This window comes from Lepidochelys kempii, chromosome 11, assembly GCF_965140265.1.
Source record: "Lepidochelys kempii isolate rLepKem1 chromosome 11, rLepKem1.hap2, whole genome shotgun sequence".
In the NCBI taxonomy this organism is placed as follows: domain Eukaryota; kingdom Metazoa; phylum Chordata; order Testudines; family Cheloniidae; genus Lepidochelys; species Lepidochelys kempii.
The window spans coordinates 50441328-50453974 of NC_133266.1; positions in this window are offsets into that span (position 1 = coordinate 50441328).

Below are 12647 nucleotides of genomic sequence, written 5' to 3' on the forward strand. Positions count from 1 at the left end.
GATGTAAAGTATGAGGATTTAAGTAGTTTCGCAAACACACACACAGCTGGAGTGATTTTAAATTGTGGTCAAGTTAAAAAGAAAAAAATTGAAACTCAATGACTTTGAGATGAACCACAGAGCTGATCTCAAGTTTGATCTGTGAAAGAGATAATGATTTCTTTCCAGTACAAGGAGATTACAAAAGTGAGTCATCCTCTCTTGTGTTAGCTTGCTCAGAGCAGCTATGAGCCAATTGTGGTGAATGTGAAATATCTGCTTCATATCTGATGTATCATAGCTCTTACAGCAGTCGCATAACAACATACATCCATATGGCACTTCTCATCCTAAATCTCTTTGTAAACTATTTATGTGTTTAGGATCAAAGGATATTAAGGATTCATGAGATACAGAAGCATAGTAAAAGTTTTCCATTTTGTCGGGGAGAAGGCAAAGTTTAAGCTGTGTCGCTGTGATGACCTGTCATGGGAAAAAAAATGAATATCCTAACTGAATTCTGAATAGGTATTGTGGGTCATGCAGCTTCAGAAACATTTGTGGGTTGGAGGTGTGGGAGGGTGAGCTACACAATAAAGTAGCTCAGATGTCAACACTCCAGTTTTGTTAACATTAAAGTTGTGGTTTCTCACTGTCTTCTTCACTGTATAAAGATCTATGCATATTTCACAAGATTTTTTCATTTTTAAATATTTAACCTCCTTCCAGGGCAAGTTATCTCATGGGTTCCTTGATTATACTAGCCATGATGAATCCAGAAGATAGAAAGAGTAAAGAGACCTAAGGTCTTCCACTCACAGTTCAATCCTTTCCCCTCTCTTCCCAGGCATAGGAACCAAGACAGAATCATAAAATCAGCAGCTCAAACTATAGAAGTAACTCATACACAATCCCCCTCACCCCCCGCCATCTCTCCATCCCTTTTCTCTCTCCAGGAGCTCTTCAAATTAATACAGCACTAATGAACCACTATCCTTTTTCTGACTGTCTCCTGGTGTCAGAAATCAACCCTGTGGTTTTTTTTTAAACCTAAAAGGATATGCAACTCTTGCTGGAGCTCTGCTTATCCCTGTTAGAATGTATTTGAAGATCAAATGTATGCTATCCTACTACACAGCAAGTCATTTTGCCAATGGAGCTTTTTATTCCCAATGTTGATGTTCAGCCACTTCAGTCAACCCTTTGGTCATGTCAGCCAAATAATAACAAAAGATACTCAAGCACAGGAAAACAAATTCTTGTTCAGAAAATTGCTGGTACCAAACAAACAAACAAACCCCAAACCAAACCCTGCTTTAACTGTATTCAGTATAAAAAAAATCAACAGCTGATTGTTTTTAATTGCTACACACAGTTAAAATTTGTTAAAGGAATACTTTAATGTTTTATTGTAATGGGATGGGCTGGGGGCACTCACTGTTCCTGTCTTCTTTGCCTCACACAGTCTGCTCAGAGACCTTCTCTCCCATAGATACCACCATGCAGTTTATTCACAGTGTTTCACTCCACCACCTTCAACATATTACTGCAGTCACAGTATTTACAATGGCCTCCAATTTTACTACCCCTTCTCTAAAGGTAGGGGAGAAAAGGTGTCTTCTCCAAAAGAACTCCCTCTTGTCAAGGCCTACTAAGGCCTACCCCTCCCTACTTCCTTATGGTGGTCTTTTATCCATTCTTCTTGTTAATGGACTAATTAACTCATCAGCTACTCAGCCCTAACCTGGTCTGGTAATCAGGAACTCCACTGCTTAATCAGGCCCCCCTTGGTTAAACAGTGACCAGAGTGTGGGTTCTGTCGCTGATTCCCAGCACTCTGTCACATGGAGATAAATAATAAGATGGGATTTACTACTAAATTTACTAAAATTGAGATATTAAGAACTGACTCAAAATATTCAAAACACACCTTGTACATTATCTGTTTTCATCAGAGACCAGAGGCAGAAATGCCAGAATTCTGTGAGAACAGACTTTTAATGAAATTTTCAGTCAGATTGAACCCAGAGGTTCAGCTAGCTTGGAAAAAAAGCATGATAAGCCTCCAGGTTTCTGGCTGATTATCCAAACTCAGCCACTGAACCTGCAGAGATTATTCATCTCTAACAAACAGCTCCTTCAAGTCATCACCAGAATATTTTTATATATTTTCTATAGTAAAAAAATCGCAATCTTGTTTTATTGCTGGGGATGCTCTAACTTGGATGATTCTCCATTCTTACTTCACCTTGCAATGCCTATCAGTAACCCTCCTCACATCAAGACCTCCAGTGACATTTCCAATACTCATTATCTCAAACCCACCATTGTTTTGCCCTCCACTGAGCTCTGAAGAAGATATGCTGAAAGCAGCTGTGGAGCTGGTTTCTACAACTTCTAAAAGTGGAGCTGAATGGAATTATAATGTTTTGCTTTTACAAAACAAAACATTTTGAAACAGATCAGTTGAAATGAAACATTTTTACTCGAGTGAAAAACAATTAGTCAAAAATAAATTTGCCTAGCTCTCCTTTTTTCCTTTCATAGAGTTTCTCTTTCCCTTTCGGACCCTCAACCCAAGGAATGAGAACACACAACTACTCTCTTCACTCACAAAGCCCCATATCTGCTCATAGTAACATCTGCAGAATCATTTAGCATTACAGACCATTCAGCTCTGTAAATTATCATACCTGTTGCAATTACTCCACAGGTACTGTATTTCAAGGCTTATCGCATAAGTATGTTGGCAGTTGAGCTAAAGAAATAGTTTGAGCTATTTTATGCTTTATCCATGGCTGCTAGTCCCTAGGCATTACCAATGATCTCACAGTACCTAATGCTCTGTTAAAAGATTAATCAAAGATCAAATTGATCATCACTAATGCTTCTTCAGTGCATTTGGAACTGGAAGCTGCTGGAGGTGGTTACTTGAATAAAACACACACAAATCTGTAGTAGTTTTGCAGAAGTAATGGCATAAAGATTATATCATGACATGAAAGAACAAAGAAATAAACTTGGGTCACACAAAGGAGCAGCAATTCAGAACTCACTGTAACATCAGAACAACAAAAAGGATAGTTATGTGAATTATTTTCTTCCTTTCATCTTTCTGTCTCTGATTCCTCATTAAATGGGACTGTTCTTCTCTCCGCCCCTGCCCCCGCCCTCCTTGACATATCCCTTTGTATTACATGATGGCAATAAATTTGACTGTGATCACTAGAACTAGCAACTTTAACTATCAAAAACTCTGTGTAATAAAGTGTCATGACATTGTGTTATATAGATACCTACACTTCTCTCCAGATCAGTGCACACTAAATGTATTTCCTTTAGTGTTAAGAGTTTCAGTATCTTCCCTTGATACTGCATCATTAATTTCTTGAGAGCTGAAATGCTCACAAAAACATTACCAAAATTAATAGCCATGTACCCCAAAGGTATCACAAAGAGCAAATATACAGAATATTACACAAATCCAAACTCAAAGCACTTCATAATGCTACTGCTATACCCTTTGCTCTTCTCTGTCATCTAGCCCTAACGCGTGAAAGGTTGGTGCTATGGGAAGAGTATAATTACTTAGACTGTATACTAATTACGGTGGGAAATAGCAATGCTTTTGACAGTTTAGCACTACAGGCAGTAAAAGTTAAATATTTTTTTTCCTAATTTAAGATCATTTTAAAATAATACCTCCAGGTTCAGTGACTTCTTTCATAAACAACTGTCTTGGCAAAAAATTAAAGAACACGGGAGGTCTTTCATTGTTTTCAGTGAGCTTTGTATCAATTCTTGAATGTACAAAAAGTGTTTTAGTGTCTATCATGATTATATTTCAAGTATAACACATTTCAGTTGGTTTAACTGTCTCTAGGAAAGATGGTATCTTTTTTAACAAACTATTTATTAGTAAAGGGTTGCATGATTGGGGGGGTGTTTAAAGTATCACAGAGAATGTTTTGATCTTTACTAAAAAACAAAATAAAACCCTTAATCAGTTCAGAGGCAGTATGGTCTAGTGAATGGAGCATTGGTCAGGGACGTGAGAAAGGGCATTGTATTCCCAACTCTACCACCTTGGGCAAGTTGCTTTAGCTCTCTGTGCCTCTGTTTTTCCAATTATAAAATAAGGATAATACTTCTATTTCGCACCGTTTGTTTGTCTTGCCTATTCAGACTGCAAGCTTTCTGTAGCAGACACTGGACCCTAGATGCTATCAGAATACAAATAGTAAGTCATAATAATTCAGCAACTAACACATTTATGTTACAATGCTGGGATTACGTTTACAGTACTCTTAATGCAGTAATCATGGAAATTTGAGGCACAGGTAGGTTTATATTCAGATAATCAGTGCGTTTATACGTAGCTAAGTCTGACTTCTCAATTCATCTTTTTATCATCTGCATTGAGCAGAGGGTGAGACTATTAAAACATCAACATTCTAAGTAGCTGAACCTGAAGGAAAACACAACATCAGCAGCAAGGATATTCAGGGTGTGAAAAGCTTCCCTAAGTGCTGTAAAAGACCGTAAAGGGGAACTGAATTAAAAATAAACAGAGCGTGAGTAGTAGATGCAAACCTAATGCCAACAATCTTTCTACTCACAGTCATTAAAGATCCCACAGCACTCTTCACCAAAGCAGGGGTGCTACCTCCAGCGGCCTGGCCAAACTCCAGCGTGGATTACTGTGCATTCTGCCCTGTGGTTGCATTTGGACAAAGCATTCTTCATTTCCTCTCCTAAGCGTCTGTATTGGGCTATTATGCTGTATAGGGCTATTAAATAGTTGTCAGCCACCTCAGAGATTCATTTCAGTTATGGATGAAACATTCTGGTACTTACAAACATGATAAAGATGTTTTCTTGGTTAGTTCTCCAAATAAGTAAGGGACAACCACCTGAATTTAATGGGGGGGGGGGGGGGGTTGGGTTTGTTTTTGTACCTTGGAAGGGAAAAAAGGGCAACAAGGAGAGGGGGTTGCTTCACATTCTCTGGTCTGTTGCCATTGGTTCTCTGATGGCTCTCTTTGTCCCATTTGTACCTTTCCCATCATTCCTTCCAACTTGCCTGTCCTCGTCCAACACCAATACTCCACAGGACTTCCCGACTTGCTCTCTTTCTCCTTGTTGCTCTCTGCCTGCAGGCAGGGTTGTCTCAACTGCTCAGTGGCCCTTTCCTGGGCCCTGGGCCAAAAAAAGTCAATAGGAGTCTTTCCTTTGGCTTAAAAGACTTTGGATAGGGCTTTTGGTTCCTGACAGCTGCCTCTTTCAGCTCAGCTGGTGGATGGCTGTTTGCAGATGGGAAAGGCAATGCTAAGGCTAGGGTTAAGGGTCACTGAACATTTAGACAAGGAGCACTTCACTTAAAAAATAATGGCCTCCCACACCTATTGCTGCATATCCCTAGAACACTGACTGGGGCATAACATCTGTGGGATGAGATTTTAAACCTGTGACAATCTTGGCCAAATAGGGACTGCTGACAGGTAGGGCAAAGTGATTCCTGTATTTATAAAGGACCAAATTTTACTTGCTGTACTCATGCAACTATTGATTTCAGTGGGACTCTCTGGGAAAGTGAGACAAGCAGGATTTGAGCCAAAGCTTGTAAAGCACTTTATTTGTACATCATACTAGCTGAAGGTTCTCAGTGAGGCCAGGACTAGCCAGGAGACAGAGGGCTTCAACAAATTTGCATGAATATTTACATTTATTGACATGAATTTTGTGGCAGTTTGCATTCCCTACATGATATATTTAAGAATAAGTTAAAATGTATTCATACAAGTAAATAGCATATATTCTGCCAGCTGTAAAGCTGAATGTTTGCTGGATTTTTCTTCCCTTTTTCCATTTCTTGATTCTCTTTTCTATCTGTCCCACTGCTGTTCTCTCTTTTATTAAATTTTCTCTCCTTGTTTTCCTCAAGATTTTCTTTTTTGCCTCAGACCTCATGCAAGAATATTAATGATCAGTGAGTTATTGGCTTTCAAATGATACCTCACAAGTCAGATTTTGTAGAAAGATTATTACAATAGTGTGTAGGATGTGAATACAAGGGTGCGTTGTGTCACACTCTCTCTTATTTGTCTCAGTTGTATCACTCTAGGGTAAAGGTCTGAAGATGTGCCTCCACACCAGTGCCTCTGTTCTATTATTCAAGTTGCCTCTTGACAATCCCCTCCCTGCCCCCAGCTCCTTTCCCATACCCCACAGTTATATACAGTAGGGAATGAACTTCATTTCTCAGCTATGGCTGGCTTGAGTGGAGAGCCGCTGCTGGGGGCCAAGCTGGGGACAGATGAGAAAAAGACAGCTCCAACTTCATATTTCCGTTAAAATAGCTCACCAAATAGCATTCTTACAAATGGGCAACTTGCCAGCACATTAGCCATCCGGTCAGCAGCTTGCACATCTTTGAATGAGAACATAAATGCGTTATTATAGTAATTCAATATTAAAGTGGGGACTCTGGACCAATGTTGCAAATTTGTAGTGTGCAAACAATATCGTAGCTGGTAAGTCATTTCAAGCCCTTTTACCATGTATCTCATTCATTCTTCACCCCTTAAAATGTTCATGCTTCTTTAGTCATAAACAAACAATAGGGTGGCTAGTTATTGCTTATGTAGAAGTGATAATAACTACTGATATATACGGAACTTCCCTAGGATGATCAGTAAACTAGAGAGAGACCCCGATAGCTTCACTAAACCTTCCCAACCCTGTTCCCCAAGAGTGACAGAACAGGAAATCAAACCATAACTGTCTAGGTTAGCTGATATTTGGATTAGGTATCTATGCATCCTAGAATAGCTGACAATGAATGAAAATAGAGATGAGCCCAAGCATAAGTAGTATGGGTCTGATTCAGTGACCAAAGAATTAAGTGGCAGTCTTCCTATTGACTTCAGGGGGCTTTAGATCAGGCCCTAATTGTGTTCGTATCTCTGTTTCACTTTCTAAGTAACAGATTTTTTTCTTGATCTTGAAACAGTACTTTACATTTAACTCTCAATTGCTTGAATGCTATTGGTTTAAGCTAGACGTTTCATATTTTGGGACAAAATAGCTTTCTTGTATTTATCAGCTAATGGTAGAGTACAGTCTTGCTTAATGTGCAATGTCTTTGGGAGATAGGTTTAATACCTGTGCTCTATAATTCTTTAGTATCCATTTACGTAAACCATCAAGATGATGATGTAAGCTTTTATTCCTGGTAAAAGGGACAAATAAATGAATCAGTTTTCATTACTCATTACACTGGTAACTCCTGAGTAATCATTTGCATAATGGCTATAAATGATCATTCTAGAAAGGAGACAAAGGAACGAGAACAAAGTTTTGAAAAAAATACAATTAAGTTGGACAGTCCATAGTCACAGAATCAAATTATCTCAGGAATAGGTGCTTAAATTAACTTCTCGGCTGTGACGGCGTGGACTGGCCCCGCACTAGAGCAGAACGGGTTAAAGCAGCACTCTTAGCAGCTGAAGCCATGCCCCCTTGACCCCGCTGGGCATGCTCTAACTGCTGCTGCAGTATAAGAGGGTAGCAGCATAGTTCAATCTGGGCTGATTGCCAGTGAGGAAGAGGTAGAGGTGCCAGCCCAAGAGCCATTACAGCCCTTATCTATAGGAGCCGAAGAGCCCAAGACCTGGACCAGAGGCCTGCTGCTATCGGAACCCCAGGGAGCATCTGACACTGAGAAGCCTGGAGGCCCTGATACCCTATGGACCACTGCTGCAGGAAAGCTGGTAGGAAGTGACCCAGGGAGGATGAGGGAGTAGTACCTCCCACCCTTGTTAGGTCAATGTTTCGGTGGGATTCCCTGCTGACCCAGTGGCAGATCATTTTGCTGCTTTTTGGGCCCTGGGTTGGGGCCTGGTGTAGTTGGGTGGGCCTGGGCCCCCCTACTGGGGCTGCCACACCCCTCCCCCCTCCAGTGACAGCATCCAGGTACTCGCCGATGGGCCGCACTCCCCTGCAGGTGACGGTGATTGTATTGACTCTGGACATTGGACTACACAGCCGAGTGGCTGAGCACAACCATATTGACTTAACTGCCAGGCTACCATGCCTGTACCCCACCCCAGAGTGATGGAAGGAGGGGTACTGGCCCCACGACATATGCATATATTGTTAATACTCATTTTACATGCCTAAATGCTCATACTATATTCATTCTATCAACCCTTAGGAGACTGTATAATTTCCAAGGTTTGGGGGAAGCCACTAGGTTGCACTGTACCTGAGAGAACAGAGGCAAGGCCAAGTCAGGATTCCTGTTGATATCAAATCCTCCCCTTTTCCCCAGCCTGGCTTTCTATTTAAGATATCAACCCTGTAGCCTTGTCTTGCTCCACCATTTCAGATAGGTAACCATCAGGGACTGGGCAAGTAGGAGTAGGAGAAATTCCTGGCAGAAAGTCTAGAAGAGCTGGTTACCAGTTAGGTATAGATGGATGAGATGCAGAGGAAGGAGGCTAGCAAGGTGGCTGAGGGTTCACTATAGAAATAATGGAGATTTGCAGGTTGGGCCTTGTGTTGGAGATGTATGGGGGCTTCAGGTACCCGGAATGAGTAAAATCAGTAAATCAGAATAATTTACTGATTATGAGCATGTTAATCCTCAAATTCCTAAGGGTTAAGGTTCCCATGCTTGGAGTTGTGCCTGTGGTCTAATTTGAAAGTGTGACATGTAGAAAATGATGATCTCAGAAAATATTTTAGAGATGGACAAACTTTTACTTTAAAAATTTAGAATGATTTATCACTAGTTAAGAACAGAGATCTGAGTTATTAAGAATTTGAATCTGATTTCCAGGTATTCTGTGTACATTGTGGGAAGATGTATATCAGAAGTGACAAGTAATTTGTTTTGGAGATATGAGTGGTTAGGAATGCTGCTCTTGACTAGTTTTGGGGGGATTAACAGAGGAATGATTTAGGTATTAACAACTCTTTTCATGTTCATAATAAAGGCTGCATGGCTGACAAGTGCATTATAGTGTCTGCATGGCTCACTATCGACTAATTAGAAGTCAGTATGTTTAAAGCCCAATAAAAAGACTTTTAAAAATCATAAAGGGGAGTACTCATACACATTCAAGTTAGATAAAAATACATTAAGTATATGTGTACTATGCCTTTTCCAGATAGGCAATCGCAGTAGTTAGCACAGCGATGTTTCTGAAAGGCAAACAGGAGTGGAGGTTCCATAGCAAATGAGGCAAAATGGTCCACAGAAGATGCACTCCATTAAGATATAAAGCTTGAGAACACATGGCTGATACTTCAAAGATTAGGATTTATGTACCCTAGTGTAATTTACCTTATTCTTGAGGTTACTGATGAAACGAGTGTTATCACGTGGTTGAAATTGTCTTGCGCTGAGTGGTGTTCTGAGGGTAGTAGTACTGGGGTAGATCTATGTGTAGACTTTAATGGAGTATTTGATTTGATTCTTACCTATGAATTTCTAGGCTCTCCAATTTAGAAGGCCAATTCTCTAATGGTCTGAAGAGGCAAAATTCCATTCAGGTTCACTGAGTTCTGTCCATATGTGTCAGTAGAGAATTTGCACAGGAGTGTTTTGCCTTGTGGTGTTTGATACTTTTTCTCTATAATGTTTTAAGGCAATTTTCAGTAAAGGTTAGTATTTCTTGTAAGCTTAGTGTCAACGTAACTATTTTTGGTTTGGTTTTGCCTGGTAAGATATCATATATATCTTTCTTTCTGTATAGCAATTACTGTTTAATGCAAAATCTGAGGTCAGTAAGGTTACACAAAAGTTATGTAAAACCCCTTAATCAATGTCTTCTGAACTAAAAGTTTGCTGTCTCAAGAGTGGCTGGGCTGTTCAGTTTTAATAGATGAACATCAATAATGTATTTACCTCTAGGTTACTAAACTATCTTCTGTGCTGCTCTTCATACACAAATTCATCAGCTACAGGGATTTCTAAGAGCAGAGCAGATCAACTTTCTCCCACTGCTGAACTCAGCTGTCAGCTAAAGACAAACAAACGACAAGTTGTATTGGAAAATAATAAGGCTATCTGACTTATACCCAGTGGGGATCAAAAGTCAATTGTTTTTAGCTGTTACAACTATGGCCAGTGAAAAAAGAAATCTGGCATTTACAAATTACATTTTTATTACACACCAGAAGTAAATAGCCTTGCCACCCTAGAGGCAGTGCTTTGTTGAAGAAAGACTCTGTTAAAGAGTTTTGTGTAGCTTTCAGGTGGTAACTATACTCTAATTTTTTGCATAGTAGTTACTTTGATTTTTACAAGGCATTAGTTCATAGAACACTGGGATGGCCACGTAAGGGTGGGACATATTAAAGTTCAGTAAGAGTGAAATGTGGTTATGGTCAGTATGTAATGTCAGAACAAAAATGTAAACCCAAAGGACGGGTAGAAATGACTTAAGATGGGCCACGGGGATATTACTAGGAACAGTGAGATAAAACAGAACAAAGGAAACATTTAAGCTGAATATCAGGAACATTTTCCTAACACTGAGATCTGTTAAATTGCAGAAAAGTCTCCATAGAGAGGCGACTGCAGCTTGACTTAAATTGATTTGAAGATCCAAGATCTTTTTTTGTAAAAAAACCCAACTCTAATAGCTGGGAAAAAAAGGAAAAGAATACCTCCACAATGGTCTCATTTTTCAAACTGCGTGTCTGCAACAATAGGAACACATCAGGTTACCTGCAAGATTTTGCATTTATGCACACAAATTGGGTGGTTGTGCTCCCCAGGTGCACATGTAAAATACACAATTTCCACACATAAATGTAGGTTTTGCAAATAACCCAATGAATGCTTTATTTTTGTAAATGTGGATTTCATTACAAAGAGTGCAGTCTGCGTCATCTCAATATCTACCTGTCTCGTACACCATAAAACAATCAAAAATACAATGGGAATATGAGACTGGGCAGAATTTGCCCTGACATATTTTGGAAACTTTGTTTAGGAACCACTTGAAATGAATGACTCTAAAGACTACTATATTAGATATGTTACAGTATTGCATATATTCACAAGCCTTCCCTTGAGATGTGCCCACAGCTCCCATTAAGTTAATATGGACTTTATACTATCCAGCATTCTTGCTGTTCTAATTTCTATGGTGGTGATATTTTCATAAAAAAAAATGCCAAACTAGTGAAGCAGGGGCTGCAGTAAAATCTTTCTAAAGGAACTTTTATTGTACGGTAGGTGTGCTTTACCGAAGAAATTTAAAAAGGCCATAAACTGCATGCTAGGTCCAAATGTTCCCTGTAAGAAAATGAGTTGTATAGTATTCTTTCCCTAGTTAAGGTTCAAGAACATTATAGGAATGAAAAAGTAACTTCAAGTAAAATTGCTAATATTGTTGGAAAAATAAGCTAGCATGACATTAGTATCCTCAAGGGATGAGAGCCCTCCAACATGAGCAGGGCCGGCTCTAGGGTTTTTGCCACCCCAAGCTTCAAAAGCGCAACTGCCCAAGCAAAAACACAACAACAACAAAACGGGGGCCGGAACGCCGCCCCAGAGTTGTGCTGCCCCAAACACATGCTTGCTTTGCTGGTGCCTGGAGCTGGTCCTGGCCATGAATCATTTTACTTTGGCTGAGTTACTTTGACCCTAAGGGACAGTTTTCTTCTAATTGCACATAATGAACTGGTTCCCTCACTTTCACACAAATTATCTCTTGTGGAAATAGAAATCTGAAGTGGGGGGGATTATATATAAACCAGCTCCTATTTTAAACTATCTGTTGTACATCTACTGAGATACCAGAAAAACAGCATTTTCATTTTGGAAAGGTTTACATTGTAGGAGAGGCTTGCTATTTTTACACTATACAGGTAACTAATTGAATAATGCCTGGATGTGCACTAAGAATGGGGAAGAAAGGACATAAATGCCCTGATATACCTAGGTAGGAAAGATGGTTTATATGGCCCCTGATACTACAGTATCTGAGTATTGCAGACATTCATGGATTTTATTCAACATCCCTATGAAGTTATGGGGAGTATTTTTATCTCTGCCTTGCAAAAGTGACACTAAGACAAACAACCATATCCTCAGCTGGTGCAAATTTGTTTTGCTCTATTGGAGCCAATGGCTCTAGTTTGATTCGCATCAGCTGAGGCTCTGTCCCAGAAGAATTAAGGGCCAGATCCATACGAAAGACTCCCATTGATTTCAATGGGCTTTGGAGAAAGCCCTTACTGACTAACCCAAAGTCTTACAGGAAACTTTTATCAGAGCCAGGAATTGAGCCCAGATCTTTTTGGTCTTACGTTAGTTTCTTAAGCCCAAGACACCCCAGCACCCTCCTTTGCATGGCCCACAAAGTCAGGCACAATTAGTCTTTGCTGTCAAGGGATGCACAGCAACCCAAAGGATGTGGGGCAAAGGCCTACCTCCCCCTGATCACCATGCCCTGGAGAAAAACTACAGCATAGGTGAGGAGCAGGCTACACCCAAAAAGAGATACAGGAGGGGGTGCTCTCCTACTGTCTTCCAGGGAATTCAGGCAGCAATCCATCTCCTGAGGCCAAAATCTCATGGGGCAGAGCAGTTTCTTGCAACCTCTTGCTATGGGCTGTGCCCAAAAGGCATGACCAACCCTTAGTGTGTT